The 23,637-nt window shown below is 38.8% G+C and overlaps 1 protein-coding gene across 1 annotated transcript in view; it reads left to right on the forward strand.

Moving 5' to 3' along the window:
* Positions 1-23,637, forward strand: part of CCDC85A (coiled-coil domain containing 85A) — a 218,198-nt gene that overhangs the window by 129,998 nt on the left and 64,563 nt on the right.

Here is a 23,637-nt window from a genome sequence, read left to right on the forward strand (position 1 = left end):
AATTGACAAGACTTTGTTGGTGCATTTAAGCTGATAACCTGAGTAGGGGAGAAGCTAAGATTTGTGCTCTGTGTCTTGCAGAGCTAGAGATAGGAGCCAGGCCAGTGCCTTTCCCATCCACTTGTCATGCCCGCTTTGAATGGACTTGCTGGTTTTTTTTCTATTCTCTCCTTGATGCAGGTGTAAAGCTTATAGACGGCTGGAAATAATTACTTGTTTTCTAGTCAATATGCTTTCAACTTTTGTCATAGGATTACGTTTATCATCTAAAAGAAAACAAAATAGGAAATACTGGGCATTTATAGTCTTTTTCTAAATATTTGATACATATTGACTTATTTCATCCTTATATTAATCCTGTGAAGTAAGAACTATTTCTATGGCTATCTTAGAGATAAAGAAACAGAGACCTAAAATTGATAAGTACTTGATTAAAATTGAACAGGGAGGATGAAAAGAAAGGAAAAACAAAGTTTCTTTGGGGCTCTCCAAGCTGGAATATTATGTTGCTAATGTGATCACTCAGTGACCATCATTCTTCTTGTGTGACTGTAGCGTATTGTCTTCTGAGATGCTGATTATAGTACTTAACTCATAGGACATGCTGACAGTTGCAAACTGGACACTCCAGTGGATTTAGAGAGTTCTGATTGAATATATTTCTGATAATTGAAGTTTCAAAGAAATCCTTCACTTCTTAGTTTAGTCACTTGCACATGCAAGGCATTTGGGACTTACATAGGATTGTAAACCATAGGGTCCCCAAAGCTTACTGTAGCATTTTTGAATGTATGTTGTAGGGCTGACGATAAAGAATGAGGTTGAAACTTCCAAGGGAATAATTTCTTTCCCATTTCAAATAAAATGTCAACCATTTGAAAGTGATATTACTATTCAGTATCTTATTAGTAGACATGACTTTCTTCATTATTTTTATTTTACCATATCTTAGTTCTTTTAATCTGGAATTAGACCCATTAAGATAAATGTTTTGTTGGTTTGTTTTCTTAAAAATTTTTTTTGGAGTATAGTTGATTTACAATGTTGTGTTAGTTTCAGGTCGACAGCAAAGAGAATCAGTTACACATATACTTTTTTAGATTCCTTTCCCATGTAGGACATCACAGAGTATTGAGTAGAGTTCTGTGTGCTTTACAGTAGATCCTTACTAGTTACCTATTTTATATATAGTAGTGCCTCTTGAGAAACCTGTATGCAGGTCAGGAAGCAACAGTTAGAACTGGACATGGAACAACAGACTGGCTCCAAATAGGAAAAGGAGTACATCAAGGCTGTATATTGTCACCCTGCTTATTTAACTTATATGCAGAGTACATCATGAGAAACGCTGGGCTGGAAGAAGCACAAGCTGGAATTAAGATTGCTGGGAGAAATATCGATAATCTCAGATATGCAGATGACACCACCCCTATGGAAGAAAGTGAAGAGGAACTAAAAAGCCTCTTGATGAAAGTGAAAGAGGAGAGTGAAAAAGTTGGCTTAAAGCTCAACATTCAGAAAACTAAGATCATGGCATCTGGTCCCATCACCTCATGGGAAATAGATGGGGAGACAGTGGAAACAGGGTCAGACTTTTTTGGGGGGGCTCCAAAATCACTGCAGATGGTGACTGCAGCCTTGAAATTAAAAGACACTTACTCCTTGGAAGGAAAGTTATGACCAACCTAGATAGCATATTAAAAAGCAGAGACATTACTTTGCCAACAAAGATTGTCTGGTCAAGGCTATGGTTTTTCCAGTGGTCATGTATGGATGTGAGAGTTGGACTGTGAAGAAAGCTGAGCGCCGAAAAATTGATGCTTTTGAACTGTGGTGTTGGAGAAGACTCTTGAGAGTCCCTTGGACTGCAAGGAGATCCAACCAGTCCATCCTGAAGGAGATAAGTCCTGGGTGTTCATTGGAAGGACTGATGCTGAAGCTGAAACTCCAATACTTTGGCCACCTCATGCGAAGAGTTGACTCATTGGAAAAGACCTGATGCTGGGAGGGATTGGGGGCAGGAGGAGAAGGGGATGACAGAGGATGAGATGGCTGGATGGCATCATCAACTTGATGGGCATGAGTTTGAGTAAACTCCAGCAGTTTGTGATGGACAGGGAGGATGGACAGGCAGGTATCCTCCTGCAGGGGATCTTCCTGACCCAGGGATCGAACCCACCTCTCTTATGTCTCCTGCACTGGCAGATGAGTTCTTTACCCCCGGTGCCACCTGGGAAGCCCACTTTTAAGCAGTATCATGATATTTGTCTTTCTGTCCGACTTCACTCAGTATGACAGTCTCTAGGTCCATCCATGTTGCTCCAAAAGCTGCAAATGGCATTGTTTTGTTCTTTTTGTGGCTGAGTGATATTCTATTGTGTGTGTGTATGTGTGTGTGTATATATATGTGTGTGTGTGTGTGTGTGTGTATATATATATATACATATATATATATATACACTAAATATTATTTATCCATTAATCTGTGAATGGACATTCAGTTTGTTTGTTTGTTTCCATGTCTTGGCTGTGGTGAATAGTGCTGCTGTGAACACAGGGGAGTGCATGTATCATTTTGAATTAGAAGTTTGTCTGGATATATGCTCAGTAGTGGGATTGCTGGATCATATGGTAACTCCAATTTTAGATTTTTTAAGGAATATCCATACTGTTCTCCAGAGTAGCTGTACCAATGTACACTCCCACCAACAGTGTAGGAAGGTTCCCTTTTCTCCACACCCTGATTTTTTTCCAAAATGATCAAATGGCTAAATTTTATTGAAACCGTCTTCTATGTGCTATATGCTGCAGTAAGTAAGCACTATGATACAAAAGAGGTTTGAAACATCGCACCCATCATCAGGGAACATAGATTTCTCTTGCATCCATCACCTTCTTCCTTCACTCTTCATGGTATGAACTCTGTCCCAATTTCCATGATCTTTCTGAATATTTTTTTAAATTTTATCTTTCTCCCCATTAGCTACTTAAAAATTATACTGTCCTCTTAAGTTGTACTAGTTTCTTAGCTTGTTATATACCCATCTCTTATCACACAAATCTCGTCTGTTCTTCCATTTATCACTTTTCAGTGGCTATCCAATGCACTGGTCAAAGGGCATTGTGAAGATAGGAAGAGGTTCTTCATCCCCTGACTTCTGCCCGCCTTCCTGGCCTCTCCCCCACTTGCCTGGCACTACTGTTGTCCCCTTATGTCTGTCTGCATTGTCTTTGCATTAGGACACACTGTCCTTGCCCTTTGTTTATGCGCTACTACTGTGAAGGCATCTCCAGCTTCCTCCTCAACCTAAAAAGGATCCTTCTCTGTGTTTTCATATCCCCTTATACCAGTCTTTTACAAACCGATCTCCCTACATTGCAGTTCCTTACTTTTCTGTCCCCTGTGCTGGACTCAGAAAAAACTGCCTAAGGTCTATGATTATGTCCTCTCTATCCTTTATGGCACATGCCCATGCAGCTATGTAATGTTTGAATGAAAGAATATGCATACTGTCATAGTTCAAACTCAAATAGTTCTAAAGATATGATGCTGGACTAAGAACCCAGAGGGCATCAACGTTATTTTCTGCTCTGATGCACCCTCAGTTCTTGGCTGGAGACCTGGACCAGAGTCCATGCCTAATCAGTATTTGTTGCATGAAGAAATGGATAAAGATCAGCAAGGACTGTCATGAGCAGGACATGATTTGAACACTGAATCTGAAAGAATAAGTAGGCTCTGCTTGAAAGGTATCAGCCAGTAAAGGCATTCTAAAGCTGGTTATTACTAGGAGCAAAAGATTAGGGAGAAAGAGGAGTTTGCCTTTATGAGAGCCTGATCATTTTCTCTCTCTGAATGGTTGCTCTGTTTACAGTGCAAATGAGAAACTACCAGGTCCTTTCTTTCTTTCTTTCTTTCTTTTTTTTTGATTGATTGATTGCAGGAAGAAAATTACAATACCCATAAAAGTTTTTGAACTATCTTTGGTGAATGCAAGGAGCGATTATTTTATTAAGTATAGTTTAGACTCTCATGTTCCGGCATTGTTAATGGACAAGTAATAAGTTGGTTGATGTATGTCCTAGTGCAGGCTGGTTGGAAGCCAAGAGTCTGCAAGGGCATTTTTGGGAACTGATACTAAGAGTTGAGGAAGTTCATCATATCAAGGAAAGCCAGGAGAAGCTGTGAAAGAGATAAAGATTAGAACAAAAAGAGGAAGAAGTAGATGTTGGATCTCTTTGTCCTACTTATTTTCATCAGATGAAAGCAACAGTTACATGAGTTATTTCAATTAGATAGCAATTGTGATGGTTCCCTGCATTGCTGTGAGTTGGGCTGTTGTAAGTGCATTCTCATTGGGAAATATGACATGTTATCTGCAGTCCCATTCCATTTCATGATCAGTGCCACTGACAGGAAGGTTCACCTTACATTTTGTGGTTTTTGTTGAAGATAGCACCTATGTTGGGCTTTTTGGACTTAAGGGGAGATTCACAGAAGTGACATTTCAAATAAATAATGTTCTGAAACACTGTCATGCTCACACTAAACAATTGCACTGAAGATGGATTCTAAATAGAATTTTAATTCTAAGGAACATGATATGCATGCAGGTTTGACTTTTATGCAGTGGCATTGATAATTTCCTCTAGGACTGGTGCATTTATGTGAGAATTCACTGGGCCAAATAGACATAAATATGAGGTGAAATAACACTCTGTGATTTTATTTGCATCTGTGCTGGTGGAAGCATAGGAAATTCAAGTTATGGGGTGAACTGTTGGGCCACTTGAAATAATATTGTGAGGAACATGAAACTCAGAAATTTTGAAATAGCAAATGTATGAAAAAATGATTTGCCTGATACTCAGTTTTATTCATGGGGGAATCTGGGAGATAGAAATGTGTTTCAAATATTAAAAAATTCTTTTTTAAAAAAATTTTTAATTGCAGTATGCAAGCTCTTCGTTGGTGTGTGGGCTTCTATCTAGTTGTGGTGTGGGGCTCAGTAATTGGGGTGTGAGGACTTAGTTGCTCCATGGCACGTGGGATTTTAGTTCGCTAATCCCAGGGATCAAACCCATGTCTCCTGCATTGAAAGGTGGATTCTTAACCACTGGACCACCAAGGAAGTCCTTATCTCAAATATTTTAAAGAAAATGTCTGACTTTAGTAAACTCTCTTTAAAATGTTTAATTTTAAATGTTTAGAAATTTTAAAATGTTTTAATAATCAATGGAAGATTATCCTTAGGATTATTAGAAAAATTTTTAATGATTGTATGATTAGAATATAATGCTATTGACACATTGTGACTTTAAGGAATGGGGGGGGGCAAATATGTAAATTTGTTAGTAATAGCTAACATTTACTAAACAGTTGACTGTGTAGCAGATACAGGTGTTAACTTGATTTTCCAATAAGTATGTCCGGTAGGTATTGGGTTGGCCAAGAAGTTTGTTCAGGTCTTACTGAACTTTTTGGCCAACCCAATATTATTATCATCCCCATTTTATTGAAACACAGAGAGCCCAAGTAACCTACCCTAGTAAGTTACTTACAGCTAGTAAGTAGTGAAATTGGGACTTGAGCTTGGGTAGTCTCTAGTTCCTATACTTTTAAAAGCTAAAACATACTGCCCTGTGTTTGCAGTTAGGGGAGTTCTCTTTGTAGTATATGACCTCTGCATCCAAATATATTCAAAAGGCAAGAGAACAGCCAGTAGATAACAACACTGAGAATTTCTATAATTTGTGTATCTGCCCCAAAGTCAAGAAGATCAGGAGTGTTAAAGTATTATGATAAAGAAGCCATTAGGTTCTGGTCACTGATGCCTTGGTCACCTAGGTGAGCTAACCAAAACCTCAATCAGAGTGAATACACTTGAATACAAGAAAATGAAACTTAAGGACACCCAGTCACAAACAGCCAATGAGACTTTTTCAAATAAGGCAACAACCAACCACTTACGCTATAGTCAACTGCAGTTGATCCTTCCTAGATAGGGGTTTTGTATCCTCAGATTCAACCATGATAGAAAAAAAAAAAAAATGCAGAAAGTTCCAAGAAGCAAAGCTTGAATTTTTTGCCCCTGTTTACATAGCATTTACATTGTTTTAGGTAATGTAATCTAGAGGTGATTTAAGTATGCAGGAAGATGTGTGTAGGTTACATGCAAATACTCTACATTATTTTATATAAGAGACTCAGGCATCTATGGATTTTGGTATCTGCAGGGGAACCAGTCCCCTGTATATACTGAGGGAAGCTATAAATTCTTTGCTTTCACATTTTCACTATGAAAAATTTGCCCCCAGTTCCTCTTGGTGGAACTTCAGCCACTTTTGGTTTAGTACTTCCCAGTGCCAATAAATGCTTTCTTACAGGCTTTTCAAAATTTTAATGTGCCTTAGTTTACCTTTTAGCAGGTTTCAACAATGACCTAAGTTTCTTTACTTGCAGAATTCAGCAAATTGCATCTCAACATTCACTGATTAAAGTCATGGTCTCAGTTTTAATTGATTGGCTGGTTTATATGCTTAAAATTTGATATTGATATTTACAAGTGGGCACATTGGCTTTTGATTAACTGCTGAATTTAATTCTGTGTAGAGTGCTTTTGATTCTGTAATCAGCATTGCTGATTTAATAATCAAGTACTCTTGTTTCCTGGATAATAATATTCAGAACCAAAAATGACAATTTGAAGATTGACACATTTCTTTTCAGTTGAGCTATAAAATTGTTCCAAGAAGAGATTCCCTCCTTTCTCATGCTCTTTGTTCCTTCTTTCACTTTCTTCACAAAAATTGTATTAAATCCTTAGGTGCCAGACTGTGCTCAATGATGTGGTTATGATGATAAACACAAACAGGATTATCTTAGCCTCTTCTTCTGTACCACAAATTTTGTGAGACTTGAGCATAGAAGAACTTCTCTCTGTCTTAGTAGCAATTTTTGAGTTGGATTGAAAATGTTTTATAGAAATATTCAAATTTTAACTTATTGCATAACCATAGTGAAAATAATAACTCAGAATTGCTTTACTTACTGTCTTTGTTGCATGTAGTTACCCACTGTCATGGCCTGTCTTAATTTGGGCTGCCATAACAAAAATATCACAGATTAGGTACCTTAACAATGGAATTTTATTTCTCACAATTCTAGAGACTGGAAATCTAAGATTCAGGGTCCCAGCATGATTTCCTCTTCCTGGTTGTTGTATCTTTACATGGTGGAGAAAATAGACCATCTCTCTTGTGTTTTTCTTAAAAAGGCACTAATCCCATTCATGAGGGCTCCACCCTTATGACCTGATTACCTTTCAAAAGCTCCACCTCCAGATACCATCACATGGGGTGATGATTAGGGCTTCACTGTAGGGATTTGAGGACATGTTTAGTCCATAGCAAGGACTGTTTCTAGCTGGAGATCTGCCAGGTATCAAGTAAACAATTTGATACTTGATCAGGCAAGAGATGGAGGAGAAAATGGCAGCCCACTCCAGTATTCTTGCTGGTATAATCCCACCAGCCTCCTCTGTTGGTCTACAGTCCATGGGATCAACAAAGTCCATTTGTCCAACAAAGAGTTGGACAAAACTGAGCACGCACCCACACAGGCAGTAGACATTTATTGAACACTTACTATGTGCCAGGCCTGGGCTAGGTGCTGAGTTACAGCATTGAGCAAGATGCAGCACCTGTCCTTCTGGACCAGATGATCTAGTAGGTTACTGCCAGATTCAATGTGATTTTTGTCCAAAGTGGTTTATATTCTTCTCTTTCCCAGCCCTCGTTATCTTGGAAAGGCATTTTGCCTAATTTAGGTTGATTGATTGAAAATTCAGAATGAGTGATTTTACTTGATTCAAAATTTATGTGACTTTCTTAATAATTTAGATTTTTAAGCTGGAGATAAAGTTAAACATTTAAAGAATTTCTAGAACTTCATCCCAAGCCAAAGATGTTTAGGCAGTCACCTTCATAATTTACTTCTAGGGTCTTAACTAATTGAAATTGGAGTCTTTTTTATTTTTATTTTTATTTTTATTAGTTGGAGGCTAATTACTTTACATCATTACAGTAGTTTTTGTTATACATTGAAATGAATTAGCCATGGATTTACATGTATTCCCCATCCCAGTCCCCCCTCCCACCTCCCTCTCCACCCGATCCCTCTGGGTCTTCCCAGGGCACCAGGTCCGAGCACTTGTCTCATGCATCCAACCTGGGCTGGTGATCTGTTTCACCCTAGATAATATACATGTTTCAATGCTGTTCTCTTGAAACATCCCACCCTCGCCTTCTCCCAGAGTCCACAAGTCTGTTCTATACATCTGAGTCTCTTTTTCTGTTTTGCATATAGGGTTATCGTTACCATCTTTCTAAAGTCCATATATATGTGTTAGTATACTGTAATGGTCTTTATCTTTCTGGCTTACTATACTCTGTATAATGGGCTCCAGTGAAATTGGAGTCTTTTTAAATCGTTTATTGTAAATGTTTTAAAATTCATTTTTCTTTCTTTTCTTGCATATTATAGTAAGACCACTTAAAGCGATTGCCTGCTTTTAGGTATGCAAAACAAGAAAAATAGCAAATAATGAAATTTATCATTATGGGTGAAATGTATTAATTCCATAATAAGAAATTATCATTTGTGCATTAAAAAAAACTGGGCTTAAGTCCAGTGTGAATCAGGAAAGCTCTCAGTCAAGCCCCACACTGGTCTCTCTCATTTGCAGGAGTGACCCTAGTACCTTGCACAATGATAAGAGGTGGTGTAGAAATTTAATGAACTAATATCTGTTGAACAAATAGCCCTTTTTCTTCTACCGAGTGACACTGATGAGTGGAGACTTTGGGTTTGCTCTTCTTTGTTGATGTCTGCATGTAAAAGTGATAATACTTAGCCTACTATTGATTATTTTGTGACAGTTATTATTCTTAGAGCATTCTATAAAATATTGTTATCTTCATCTTACAGGTGAGGAGACAGAGTCAGTTAACGGTAGTGTACCTAGTAATTGGCAATACCACAATTAGAACAAATGTTTCCGTGACTTCAAGGCCCATGCCTTGTCCATATATGTGCTGTTTTACTTGGCAAGGAAAGATGGGGAATCCAGTGATGGCTTAAGTGGAAATAGCAGGGTCACACAGAGCCCAAAGGCATCCCAGCACTGACCTGCAGTGAAGCAAAGTTGATAGAAGAGTCTGTAATGCCATGGAATATTACTCAGCCATTAAAAAGAATTCATTTGAATCAGTTCTAATGAGATGGATGAAACTGGAGCCCATTATACAGAGCAAAGTAAGCCAGAAAGATAAAGACCATTACAGTATACTAATACATATATATGGAATTTAGAAAGATGGTAACGATAACCCTATATGCAAAACAGAAAAAGAGACTCAGATGTATAGAACAGACTTGTGGACTCTGTGGGAGAAGGCAAGGGTGGGATGTTTCAAGAGAACAGCATCGAAACATGTATATTATCTAGGGTGAAACAGATCACCAGCCCAGGTTGGATGCATGAGACAAGTGCTCGGACCTGGTGCACTGGGATGACCCAGAGGGATCGGGTGGAGAGGGAGGTGGGAGGGGGGACTGGGATGGGGAATACATGTAAATCCATGGCTAATTCATTTCAATGTATGACAAAAACCACTGCAATGTTGTAAAGTAATTAGCCTCCAACTAATAAAAATAAATGGAATAAATAAATAAATAAATAAAAGTATGCCCAGGCCAAAAAAAAAAAAAAGAGTCTGTAATGGTTGTTATGTAGTTTTGCTCCTTCCAATATCAAGATGTTCCTGCCTGCTTCCAGCTTTGCTGCAGAAGATGTAATATACCTTAGACTAAACAAAACCTGATATAAAATGATTTGACATATAAAAACTTTGATTTATTAAAATAAGTCTTTTCCAAATACATCTGTTATGTACAGAGAGGTGGCTATGACTCATATATAGGACTGACTTCTTGAGTTTTTTGAGTAGTGGCTATTGGCAGTGGAGGTAAGCTTGGTGTGAGTAACAATGCAGGGAAGAAAGGCATTTCTGAACACAGCCTTCATTACATTATTGTCAGTAGCAAACACTGAAATCTCTTTAGGAAGTACATTATATGTGAGTCACTCCCATTCTGAAGTTCATGCAGTCTGAGAGCATTCTGTTTTTCCTCTCTTAGTGTGACTAGATATTTAAAGAGGTGACCTGGTGGTTTGACAGCAGCCTAAGCCATCGTGGGCAAATCTTGACATTTCCTCAAACTAGTCATGGATAAGCTGGTGTAGTTCACCGTTTTCAGACATTTTTTCAAATGAGACCCTTTTTCAAGACTTTATATTTTGGAGACGTTTTAGACTTAGAACAAAATTGAAAGGTACAAAGTTTTCCAACATACCCACTACCCAACACGTGCATAGCCTCCCCCACTATCAACATCCCTCATCACAGTGGTACATTGGATACAACTGATGAACCTACATAGATAGATCCTAATCACTCAAAATCCATAGTTTACCTTGGGGTCCATTCTTGGTGTTGTACATTCTGTGGGTTTGGACAAAAGTATAATAACAGATATCCTTCATCTTAATATCATATAGGTTACTTTTACTGCCCTGAACATTCTCTACACTCTGCCTATTCATCCACCCACCCCTCTTCTGGCAACCACTTATCTTTTTACTATCTCCATCATTTTGCCTTTTCCAAAATGTCACAGAGATGGAACCATACAGTATGTAGTCTTTTCAGATTGGCTTCTTTCACTTAATACTATAGATTTAAGATTCTTCCATGTCTTTTCATGGTATGATAGTTCATTTCTTCTTAACACTGAGTAATACTTCATTGTTTGGATGTACCACAATTTAGTCATCCATTCTAGTGAAGAAGAATATCTGAGCTGCTTCCACTAGAGAGAGATTTAATTGATGTTCATTAAAATGTTTCTGTTCTGAAGCTCACACTTTGAGCTATATTGTTGTTGTTTAGTCACATAGTCATGCAACTAACCCACTAGGCTCCTCTGTCCATGGAAATTTCCAGGCAAGAATACTGGATCATGTTGCCATTTTCTTCCCAACCCAGAGATCAAACCCACATCTGTTGGATTGGCAGGAGGATTCTTTACCACTGTGCTACCTGCAAGCTGTCTGTATACTTGCAAGCTGTCTATATCTCTGTAGAAAGAACTCCTCCTTGCTCCTGCCTAACCTATTTTGGACTAAACTGGAGGGCAGTGTTGGGGGAGCTCTCATCAATAGATCCATGTAAGGGTTCTGGGTTCAGCCAGTGTCACTTTAGACTGGGATTTATTTACAACATTTGGAACTGTGAGGATCCACTTAACGTGGGAGTTAACAAGATTGTACTTTCTTTTGGGCTCAGAAAGATGTGGCTTCAAATCTTGACTGCTATCTGCTAGTTATTTGAACATTAGTGAGTCCTGGAGAGATGAATTTCCTGAACTTCACTTTCCCTCAACTGGAAAATTGAACCTAATCATAACCTACTGTGGATATTTTTTTATAAAGCTCTGTCACTGTTGATACTACTATTCATTGAAAGCAAAGAAGGGGGTGTTCAGCCAGAATGGTAATTATTTGTGAGTGGGAGGAAACTTGTATTTTAGATGTCCACTGATTCCAGGCCTTTGACAGCTCTACTGTTACACTGAATCTGTGCATCATGTACTTTATAGTCCAAATTTCTTTGGCTTTGGAGTCCTAGCCTTGAAACTTACAGGCTGTTGCCTGGAAAGACAGAAGGCTGTTCCTTCGGGGGAAATGAGGGGATTCTTCTCTTTGGAAACCAGAATTCCCTTTTGGATGTGGCAAAGAGAGGTGAATTCCCCAGTTTCCAAAGTTCCAGACTCTGAAAGTGACCTTGAGACTGCCTCTTCTAGAAATAATGGGAAAATATTATTATTAATAAGATAAGTCTGCTGTATTGAGAGTTGTTGAAATTTATTTTGGTTAAATGTAATCTGGGCATTCTTTCTGTGGGAAAAATTAGAAAAAAAACCCATAGTATATGAATTTATATAGCAAAACTTTTTCATAAGATAACTTTACAGAGTAAACGTTTTAGATTTTATTTCTTGTCTGAAGACAGAATAAAGAAAATAAGTAACTTATGATGTGAGTCCTTGTAATGGTTAAATTTCTTGAAATCAGAACCAGCTCTTGAATCTGGTAGGCAACTCTCTGCAGATATAGTTGTTTTGTAAGAATGTTTTATGAGCTTCCGCTTACAACACATTAAGTGAGACCATCAGCTTAATGATCGTAAAAGCTTCACAGACCCTATTTGGTATTACAAGCTCAGTTTGTAAAATGTTTGATGGTATAGTGATAACTTATCTAATAGAACTGTATAAAATAGTTCTCAGAAAGTAATGGTGATGCTCATGGGTGTGGTGACAAGATTGTTTATAACATTTGATTAATAATAAAAGGGATTTTGAAAATCAATTTTGGGGCAGTTTGATTGGGGCAGTAGAAATGAATCTACTTGATATTGTTTCATCTTTTGATGGTCACATTTATTCAACAGCTTTAGGAAGGAATTTGAACAAATAAAGAAGCCATCATGTACCCCGTGGTGAGAAGTTGTCACTGACTTTGACCATTGTGCTAGCTGAGGGCAGGAAAGGATGTTAACTAGGAAACTGAATGCTTCTGAGAAGGTGCTGGGGTTTTGACAATGGGGTTTGAAGCTGAATTCATCACAGCACAGTTGGCTAAATATAAGTCTAGCTCCATGCCTAAACTTTATGGCTGCTACTTGAGTTTTTGTTTCTTTGCTTCTTTGGTTTTTTTTTTTTTTTTGTCCATACCATGCAATATTCGGGATCTTAATTCCCTAACCAGGGGTTGAACTGGCTTCACCTGCAGTGGAAGCATGGAGTCTTAGCTACTGGACCACTAGGGAAGTCCTGCTTCTTGAGTTTTTATAATTTAATATGTACTTTGCCTAACAGAGAAAATGGGTTTTCTTTCTTGTAGTTTGCATAAGGCCCTGGAGGAGTCATACTGGTCACATCATGAATCTCAGTTTAGCCCATATGACATATGAAGAACCAGGGACTTAAAGAAATGATGTATTCCTGATCCCATCCAATTGTGGGAGGGCTGGAGTTATTTGCTGTCTTTGGTTCCAGCTACTGTTTAACCTATGTACTTGTAGTCTCAGGGGAGACAGAGACATGCCTTGGATGAAATGTCATGGCCATGTTCACTGATGGCAACTGATTGTTGGGCAGAGGTTTGCTTATTTGGACAAAGTGAGAGGCAAGTCTGGAGAGGAGGGTTTCCCCTAAATACATGAAGCAGTTTCTAGTGGACCATGGACCAGCTTAAGATGCTGTGGAGTTTAGCATATATTCCTGATGGAATCTACCTTTCTATTCTGTCAACTGCAGCTACCAGAAGCAGCAAGAAGTCCCACGGTTCATGGGAGGACACAACAGGAATCTCAGAACAATTCTGTTTAGATAAAATGGACTTCCTTTATTCTAATTTATAATGAGGTCCTTACAAAGTTGGACCATAATAATGATTTTATATTAAGAACCAAATCAATCCAACTAGACTGATCAAGCAAATAAACAAAAAAATTGATCAACTTTGCTTTACTTTATTGGATTATCTGAGCACATTCTTAATTGATTTCATGTTCCCTGGGTTCTCTGACTGATTTATTAGTAGTTTGTTTTAAGTTAAATATATGGCTATATCTGGGAATTATATATGGCAAGGTTGTATGGAAAATTGTATTTGCTTTTCAGGAGGAAACAATCCTATCAAAATTTTCACTGGAGGTTTATAGATGTGCATAGGCAGAAAGCAAAGACTGTTGAATCCCTATTCCTCCCACAGCTTGAGCCATTTGTCTGTCTCTTAAATTCATACCTTCCAGGAACTCTTGATCCTTGCAATGCTGGCAACTTTTAATTTATGGAGTGAATGTCGAATATGACCTTTTCTACCCATATTTCCTATAAGTTCAGTGGCAGTGTCCTTAAACATTTCTGTGAATATGTTATTCTTATTTCATTCTTATATATGTTATTCTTATATGTTGATATTTTGACTTGAAATACAGAAGGGAGAGAATAATTTTGATTTGTATTTTGTTCTAGCATTTCTTCAGAATCCTTGGTCCTCTCTAGTGATAAGGCTCAGGGGAAGAGAATATAAGCTTTAACATCTCATAGCCTTCTTTAACTGTTGCCCATTTTCCTCCTGCCCTCATCACATTGTAGCAGTCACACCATCCTTCAGGTCCCAGTGCCTTTTTCCATTTGACACTTTCCATCAATATTTAAACACAGGATTTTGGCCATTGCTGGCTTCTAGCAATTTTGATAAGAGCTGTTTACAGATTGCTTCTGGAAGCTTAAGCTAATGGTCTGTTACTATCGTGGTTTGGTTCATTTTGATGACTTTTTAATAAAGTGAAGGTAACTAACACTTAATGAGAATCTAGTTATCTGTCAGGTACCTTACTAAGAGCTTTACAATAATTCCAAAAAATGGAGCAGTATAAGTTCTCATTTGCAGATGTCAGACCAGCTCTACAGGCTGAATGACTTGCTCAGGGTCTCACAGCTAATGGAGGGCAGAGCAGGGATTCAAGCATCTGCAGCATTCTAATACCTTATTTCTCAAGGGTCGTACAGAGACTAGCAACAGGAATGTCATCTTAGGCCAGAATTGCTGAACCAAAATCCTACACTTTAAGGTGATCCATAAGTGACTTGAATGCATATTAATGGTGGAAAGGCACTGCTATACACAGAAGTCTGTTAAACCAGAGACTGTTACAGATAGGAGGATGGAGGAGGGGCACTTGCTTCCTGGTGGCACTGTTGAAGTGTGACATGGGACATTTGCTTTTCTAACTGTGACTAAAGCAGGAAGTAGGAGCAAAAGAAGAGATGTGCTGTGTTAATGGTGACCCACAAAGTAATTTTTGAGGTGTAGAGACACCAGCATCACTATCTTGATCACTAGAAAGCATCTATGAAAACCCTTTCCTTTAAATGGCAGCTCTCAGTTGACGGATTGGTTTAGAATGCCTCTATTATGAGACATTTATTGGGAGAAAATTGAAGCCTAAATCAGAATTTCTTGTACTGTGTTTGAGTAGCTGGAGACAGTGCTAAGCCAGCAAGAAAATCATTTTTAATTAAATGTTTATTATAGTTACTACAGTGGTTTGGGTTTGAATTTATAATATAATGGGGCTGTATTTTGATGTAGGTAGAATTTATGATGCATTGGGTCCTTTGTGTAATCATTGTGTACCATGCAAGATGCCTCTATTATAGGGTTTGAAGAAGAACTTTAGTGCGTTCCATGATTATGAAGATTTATGATTATTCCATCTTTGCTTTTATGACACTGTAGATTATATTTGTGACAGCTGTGATACCAAATCCTTGGTCAGAAATAAACATCCAATTACTGTATAGTCTCAGAGGGAAAGCATGATCTGCTTTATGAGAGTCCACTTTATAAAGTAAGTTTAAGGATTTTAACTTGGCAAAAAGGAAATACTATCTGCACAGCAGTTTGATTTTAATGTCATTTATTTGGTATTTATTGAGTGTCTTCTCTGTGCTAATTACATTCATCTCTAATTATGAAAATCTGACAATATTCACTAGCCCTGAAGCTGATTTAATGTAATGTTTCTGGAGCTTCACATGAAGAGAATTGACTTAGTGGTCTAGTTCTTGATCCTGAAATACAAGAGCATGATAACTGAGTTTGTAGAGTTCTTCATGCTTCCAGATTGCTTCATATATGCCATTTTGTCTAACCCTCGTGGCTCAGGGTTTAACATGCTCATTTGATCAAAGGATTAATGAGTCAGATGGTCTCACTGGCTTTTGTGTCCTCAGTGTCTTTTGTTATGAGCAGAGATGAGTAATTGTCATACTATCGTCTGACCATTCATGGCTATTATTGTTTGTACCATTCGGTTGACAGCTAGTCATGTTCTTTTTTGTGGTAACTTTGCTTTCTGTTTTTATCTTAATAGTCACTTAAATCATATTTATCTTCTTATGCATTTCAGTTTTATTTTCCTAATTAGTCTGTGCAAATCTCACATGTGTTATACATTTCTTTATATTCCTTATATTACCTGGTACATCACAGGCCCTTGATAAATGTTGTTGAATCTGGAGTGAGAATAAGGAGAACTAATATCCTGATTTGCATCCTGCCTGCATTTGTTTCATTTCCTAGACAGTGTTTTTTCTCTAGGTCTGTTAAGGTTAGGACTGCTGTCTTTTTTAGACTCTCACTTTAAGCCATGTCTTTGCCCAGCAGACCACAATGCAACAAAGAGGATTTGGAGCCCAATGTACTTGGGTTTTGCCAAATGTCCACTGCTCTGATAAATCATCTATTAGCTAAGCTAACTTTGGGGAATTATCTGTGGATTTTAATTCTATTTGCTGGCCCCATCTTGTTACCATGGATACTTGCCCTGGCAGAAAGTTGTCCTCCTGGCCCTGGTACATGATGTTGCCTGTGGCAACAAATAGCTAGCTGGGTAGCAAAGGAACAGGGATAGGATGTGAGTACCAGGTATTCACAGGGAGGGCGGGGACTTTGCTTGGACCCCTGAGGCTGTGGGGGGCCTTATAATCAGGGTTGGGCCTGTGGAGGGAGCCAGCATGTGGTGTTAGGAGATGGGGCTGCTGCAGGCAGTAGTCAGCATCAAAAGGGGCAACAGGTTTTGGCTCAGCCACCTTGAGATGAGGAATCTGGTAATCTGCAGAGATCCAGGTGAGCAGGCAGTTGAGATTGGATCCGGTATTAAGTAGAGTAGAGTAGTTCAGGAGGCAAGGGTGATCTTGAATGAGCTTGGGCTCTTAGCTATGGAAGGAGGGGAAAGGCAGAGCCTTAGGATAGTGAGGAGAGGAGGTTGGGCTGAGCCACAGCTTCCTAACAATGGATTCTGTGGTCAGAGTTACAGTTAGAAACTGGGAGGTGCTCTGAAGAAAGTGTACAGCTCTAGAGTAGGACAGTTCTGAGTCTTATTCCTGTTTTTCCATATAGTAATCCTGCTGTCTCCAGAAATTACTTAGTTGTCTCATCTGATGGGTTCATATGTGTTTTCCGTCCAATGACCTGCATAGTGCTGCCTTCTGGAAAAGCATCCTGTGTTCATATAGTTTGGGAAATGTTGTGTGGTTTGTCTTCCGTCAACATTGATGAGATTTACAATATTCACTGTTATCTTCCAGTAGCTGGTGGTGACCTATGGTGATTTTTATTTAGCCCAGTAGTTCCCAGACTGATGGACCGTGGTGTGTCTTCTCCCAAAGAAGTGTTGACTTGGTGAGGGGGTTTCAAGCTTGACAAAGACTGTGCTCAGTGATCTCCCAGATGCCTGCTGGTGGAGGGTACCCTAAGTACATCCATCATTCCTTTAAGAGGCCACAGATACACAAATGGCCCATCCAGTTGTGTATTGAGGACCAGTTGAGGAGCCACAACTGGTCCTTTCCTTTTTACTTTAACTTGGCGTTCTGTCCCTCTTGAAAGTTATAGTGGAGACTCACTGCTCTTTGGAATTTCCTGACCCCCAGCACGGGAGCACTGGTCCCTGATTCCCAATCAGGATTTAGAGGAAGGGGTGTGGAGGGTGCCTGCAATTGTTCCTCCTTCCTTTCCCAGAGCCTTGATGTTGGGCGTCAAGTCAGCCTCCCTGATGCCGTGTCTCTTCCTCTCAGCCCCTTTGGCTTCATCAGTTACAGGCTGCTGGAAGACGAACAACACCGCCAACCAGGGGCATTATGTCAGTCACTTGGAACGTGTTTTCCTTTTTCCCAACAACTGGTTTACAAATAAACTTTTGGAATTCTGCCCACCCACCCCACCTCCCATTGGGTTGGCTGAGGTAACTTCTTAAATGCAATCTGTTTAAACATTTTGTAATCAAGAGTAGGAAAAATACTAATTGTTTTATCAGGCTGCATTTTGCATAAATAACTTTTTTCCCAGAAGTCTTTTGGGAATGGGGAAATTTCAGTAAAAAACGTGGTGGAAGTAAAAGTGACTGTTTTTGAAGTGACTGAATCTAGCTATGGAAATGACTTTGAGACTGACGATATTTACCGCAGAGAAAGTATTTATGCAGCTTATACTAAGTGTCTGTCATTGTCCCTGATACCATGGAATATCAACCAAGCTTCTGCCTTCAAGGGACTGACACAACCGGGGAGGTAGAACCACTGTTCTCATGGATACGTGAGAATGGAACCCAGTGTTATTCTGTGTAGCATTACACTGAGTTACGGCAAAGTGTGGTATGAATTCAGAGATGGGAGCGACTGTGGCAGACTAACTTAGTCAAGGGAGTCTCTGCTGAGATGAAGGACTTGAGGGCCAACTATTGAAAGACAGCTGGGAATTGAGATCGTACAAAGAAAAAGGACCATGTTTAGATGGGCAAAAGCATAAGTAAATCACACCTCCTCAAAGGAAAGGTTTCTTAAGCCCCGTTGTGTGCGAGGCAGTATTTTGTATCAGGGGGTGATCATGGGAACTTCCCCTTTGTGGTGGCAAGTGGACGTGCAGGACCTGAGAAAATGAATGTGTCCACCTCAGACAGGAAGAATCCCATCCCAGCTGCCCTGCTTAATTGTAAGTTGAAACTTTGCCAGCTTGGTGGCAACGCATAGAACTTCCATTTATGATAGAAGGAGTCAGTTCAGTGGGGGACTTGGTGTTGGCGGACCTGGGACCAGATACAGTTGGTGATAGGAGAGCACAATGTTAATAATAAATAGTAATATATTCCTGAGACATATTTGTTGTAAAACTTAGATATTTGGATTAGTTGACAGCAAAGGAGATTATACATTTCAAACAAAATGTTGCCTGTTTCCTTTTGGAATCATTCCAAGAACTGCCCCAGTGCCACATTTGGTTTGGATGGCATTTAACTATTAATCTTTGCTGGGATGCTTATATGATCATGTAGACACTTACATGGTTCTCCTACAACATATTCTTTGTTATTAGGGACAAAAGCAGTCTGATTCCATCTGTAATTTTTCCTGTGCATAGATAGATCACTCCAGTGATTTACCTGAGTTTTATTTTTGGTATTATTGACAGGCTGTTGATGTAGTTAACTGACTAGTTCTCTTGAAGCTTTGAACTGGCTTGCAGTTACAGACACAGTCTTAGTACTTAGAAAAGGTCACTAATCTTCACTAGATCACTGTCACCCTGTCTGTCAAATAGTTATGATATTATTGTGAAAATAAAGCATAGTGTCCAGAATGCACATAGTATGGGAATGTTCTGTTAAATATATTCTATTAGGATTTTTTTTTTCCATACAGACACATGGTTGACAGCCCATAAAATGTTTGTTGAATAAGTATGTGGTTAAGGGTTTCCACTTCTGTTTCAGGCAATTATTCAAAAAGTAGCAAAATGTCACTTTTCTATGATAAACAGACATCATTGACATTCAATAAATTGAGAGTACTAATGGTAGTTGTCAAAAGATTTTTAAAATAATATCTTTTGTGTACATCTTACCTGTGGCTGGAAAAACATTCCTAAGCCAGAGTTATAATTTTTCTTCTATTTTGTGTTCAAGTGGACTTTCTATTCAGAGGGCAAATTTTAGCTTCACATATTGGAGAATTAACTCAGGCTATCTCACATTCTAAGAGATGTGTGTAGTAAATGGAAGATGGTAAAGTGGAAGCTTTTTCTTTTGTTGCTAAAAGCCTGTATTTCCCATAGCTAAGCCAATTCAGCAAAGACTTGGAGGCACCAATTATTTAAGATTTTCCTTTCGAGCTGCAAACTTTAATTAAAATATATAGTTGCTGTGGTTTCCGAGGCCTCTCTTTGATCTATTTATCTGTAAAGATATTTTTACAACAGAAATTCCACATTAATTGGAAGTTTACCTTCCCTACTAAGGGGCATACCTGCAGAAGCAGATTGCAGTCCAGAGAGTCTGAGCTGGCTTTGCTGGATGTAGCATTTCCCCCAAATCTTCTTTCCAAATGGAACACTATGCCATTTTTCATAAATATTAATGTATGAACTAAGGCTTTCTCTGTCGATTTGCCAGACTGAGTGAGAAATTAAACACTTAGCCAGGCAACTCGGTTTATCTATCCTCAGACTCTCTTCCCTCTTTAAGAGGAAATTTTACCTAAAATATTGGAGTTGTCTTCATAATTGGAAAAGAATTTTTCAGAAGGGACTTGAAGAGGGTGTTTGTTTCAGAGGTCCTGCAGAGCAGTGTGAGTGAAGTTCATGAACAGCCTTTGAAATTTAAAATTTTTTTTTTAATGATTTTTTAAACTCCAGGTCGTTCATGGGTCTGCTTGGCTGTTGTGTGTGTCATCTCCAAGTCCCACTTTCTCTCTCTGCATCTCCTTCATCCTCAAATCCCATGGTTTTTAAATTGTGAAGATGGGGGATTGTCTTTGACCACTTTACTCTTTCTTTGACCAACCAGATAATAACAAAACTTATAAAATCCAATCCATCTTCTATATTCCTGTGATGAAAGCAGATGACTGCTTATGCACATCATCTACTAAAATGCTTTCCTCTGGTGTTTTTGTATAGTCAGTCCAGAGTGCTAGAGCCAGTTTAATCTGCCTTATCTGTACCTACCAATACATCACCTTCTAGAGAGATGTATGGAGTTTTAGAGTTGGAAGGGGTCACATGAACCTAACCATCAGATACAGATTTGGTGCCAAATACTCTTCTTTTTAATTGAACTGAATTATTTTATTTTTAATATGTATTTTATTTGGTAGTATCAGGTTTTAGTTGCAGCACATGGGGTCTTTGTTGTATCATGTTGGATCTTTCGTTGAGGTGAACGGACTCTCATTCTGCACCCAGGATTCAGTAGACGTGGCCTTTGTTGCTCTACGGCATGTGGGATCTTAGTTCCCTGACCCGGGATCGAACCCATGTCTCCTGCATTGCAAGGCAGTTTCTTAACCACTTAATCAGGGAAGTCTCTATATTTTCTAATTAAAAATAAGTAAGTAAATTGCTCACCTCTACCACAGGGCCTCTGCATACACTGCCCCTTTTGTCTAGAATGCTCATCTTCTAAACCATGGCTGTCAGTCATTATTTCTTAATTTAAATGCCCATTCTTTAGAGGGGCCTTCTCTAACTCTTCAGCCACTCCTTCATCACCCTTAGCACATTTCAAATGATTTTATTTTCTTGCTTATCTGTTGTTTGTTCTCCATTATAACTCCATGTCTGAAACATTGAACCATTTGCTGTATAAAAAAATATGCTTTTTTGGCCTAAATGCAGTGTTTGTTAACAGCCAGAGGGTCACTAGTCACTTAAAGACTAATCAAATGAGGTGTGTGCACGTTTAGTTAGTGCTGCTCCCAAACATAGGCATTCCCTTTCCTTTGAATCTTCTTACCCATTTGTACTCAGCTGGTTTTCACTCCCATTTCACCGATTCTCTTTGCTGATGTTCAGTGTTTGATGCAGTGGTCAGGCTGCGCTCAGCGGAAGGTGTGACTTACCAGGGTTCGTGTGTATGGCTGAGACAAAGTAGCCAGAGAGCAAGGCTGAAGAGGCTGTGAAAGGCATGTGCACAGGAGACAGCACACATGTGGAGCACAGTGCTGTCTGCCGTCGAGGATCTGGAAGGAGGAGGGCCAGGCAAGCAGCCTGCCCCACTGCAGAGGGTCAGCGGTGCTGGTGGTGGTCCCAGGGCCACACTGAGCCCCAGAAGGGTGGCGAGTGTTAATAGCGGGGGCTCACCCTGTGCCAGGCACTGTCCTAGGTGCCTCCACCCAGTAACTCACTCAGTGCCTACATCATGAGTGGGTGATGGTTACTGATCCACTTTGCAAATGGGGAAACAGAGTTTAATAACTCACACAAGGCTGCAGAGAAGGTGGTTGAGTGAGGATGCAAACTCAGGCAGTCTGGTTCCATGCTCTTCACCACTAATCTATACCAGATCCCAGATGAATGTCTTTGGGGGCTGCACAGACAGCAACAGGAAAATAAATTTCAAGTGAGTTGTTATTTAGACTAAGACAATTTATCTCTTTATAAGTCAGTTCATTAAAACGGACATTATGGAAAGATATATACATTTGTAAATTTAAGAGGCATTCATCATTTTCTATGGATTTGAATTTACTTGGGCCGTGGACCTACCGTTTTATTCTATCTTAATGTTCCTGAGTACTTCTTATGGACAGACAGCAAATTAAAAACGCTTTATCTTGTCCCATTCCTGGGTCAAATGTGATGATTTAAGAAGCCTTTTCTCAATAAATCTGCTAAGCCAATAGCCACAAACAGGAGACCCGGTTGGTTTGTTGGTGCTAATGGCAGAAAGCTGAACTGTCCATAGAGGAGAGAAGGATGTATTTATAAACAGTTGCATTAGTGGATCCCGCCCCCCCTTCTTGCATTGTTGTAAATTCTTGCATAGCTTTATTCTCAAGAAGAAATGTTAGACTATAATTCTCTTTTCATGATGATGATACCCACCCCCAGAGCAGTGTACTCCCAGAGGAGTAGGAATAGAATAATGTTAATTATTAATTGTAGGAATACACAGGCAAGGGGTATCTCTTTGACCAGTCTCCTACCACCTAGCACGCCCTAAGATATCTCTTTAGAATGGAGTTTTCCCAAGGGTGTAAAAACATCATTTAATTATTATTGTTTTAATTAGAATCCTTCACTCAACCCACCTGAGACCAGGTAGACCTTTTTTATTAATGTATTTTAAAGGGAAATGTTATTATTATCATCTGATTTCGCATCTGCTTCTTTTATTCACTGCTATACTTCTTCCTTAAAGTCACCTGCTTGGACTTTCTTTCAACTCACATATACTTGAACTTTATAGAGACGTTTTTAATTCTTAAAATACTCAAAGGTCATTTTCATGTTGAAGATGCATGCACCTTAGTTTAACATCTATTTGAAGTTAAATATTGGTGCCAAACTTGGGTTATAAAGAAAAAAAAAACACAGTCCCTTCCCTAAGGAACGTGGACTTCATAGTTTATTTTAGGATTTCACACTCTATATTATTTCTTCTTTTACTTTTTGACTCATGCATTTCTTTTATTTATAACTTAAGGTTTTCCCTAAATAGAGACTGCACTGAGAAGAGTTAACACAAGTGAAAACATAAAGATGTTCAATTCCATCTGCTTTGAAAGTTAAAGAAGCCCTCTTATATTTTGTGAGGGTGAATAAAAATCATTGATTCAATGATGTCATTTTTATAATACAGCACATAACATTTCTAGGATAATACATTATCAATCTGGGAATTAGTGTAAACAGAATTTAGTAAGTTCATTGCAGGGCTAAAATGAAGTTAAAATATGCTTTCCATTGTTGTACGTATAATTTCAGGCTGTACAGAGCTTGAGACATCATTGTTTGGTGATTACAGTTACTTTAGGTATACAAGTTCATTGTACCTGCTCTTATTTCTCATGACTCATTAAGTATTGATACATACTTTGAGTGTCTATAGGATTTTGTGGCCAAGCATGATTACTTGAGAAATACTGTGTTGAGATATTCACCT

This window comes from Odocoileus virginianus, chromosome 2 (assembly GCF_023699985.2).
Source record: "Odocoileus virginianus isolate 20LAN1187 ecotype Illinois chromosome 2, Ovbor_1.2, whole genome shotgun sequence".
In the NCBI taxonomy this organism is placed as follows: Eukaryota; Metazoa; Chordata; class Mammalia; order Artiodactyla; family Cervidae; genus Odocoileus; species Odocoileus virginianus.